The 202-nt window shown below is 63.9% G+C and overlaps 1 protein-coding gene across 1 annotated transcript in view; it reads right to left on the reverse strand.

Annotated features, from left to right (window-relative positions):
* The window catches only part of CDCP2 (CUB domain containing protein 2), a 7,055-nt gene that overhangs the window by 5,640 nt on the left and 1,213 nt on the right, over positions 1–202 (reverse strand). The gene's annotated exons all lie outside the window — the stretch shown is intronic.

The following is a 202-nucleotide window of genomic DNA, read 5'->3' on the forward strand; positions in this document are numbered from 1 at the left end:
AAAGGAATAATGTTATTGAAATAAATACCAAAGAGGGGAGCCCGCGGGAGGGGTGAGTAGCCACGGGGCAGGCAGATTGATGGATTAAGGGCTGGGTGCCCCGGGAAACCCAGGTGGGTGCAGGCAGGGGGGTGAGCAGGCAGCACCAGGCAGCTGGGCGGCCGCTTGCCCCTCAGAGCACCCGCCCCAGGGCCGGGATGGG

Source organism: Fulmarus glacialis, unplaced genomic scaffold (genome assembly GCF_000690835.1).
Source record: "Fulmarus glacialis isolate BGI_N327 unplaced genomic scaffold, ASM69083v1 scaffold20496, whole genome shotgun sequence".
In the NCBI taxonomy this organism is placed as follows: domain Eukaryota; kingdom Metazoa; phylum Chordata; class Aves; order Procellariiformes; family Procellariidae; genus Fulmarus; species Fulmarus glacialis.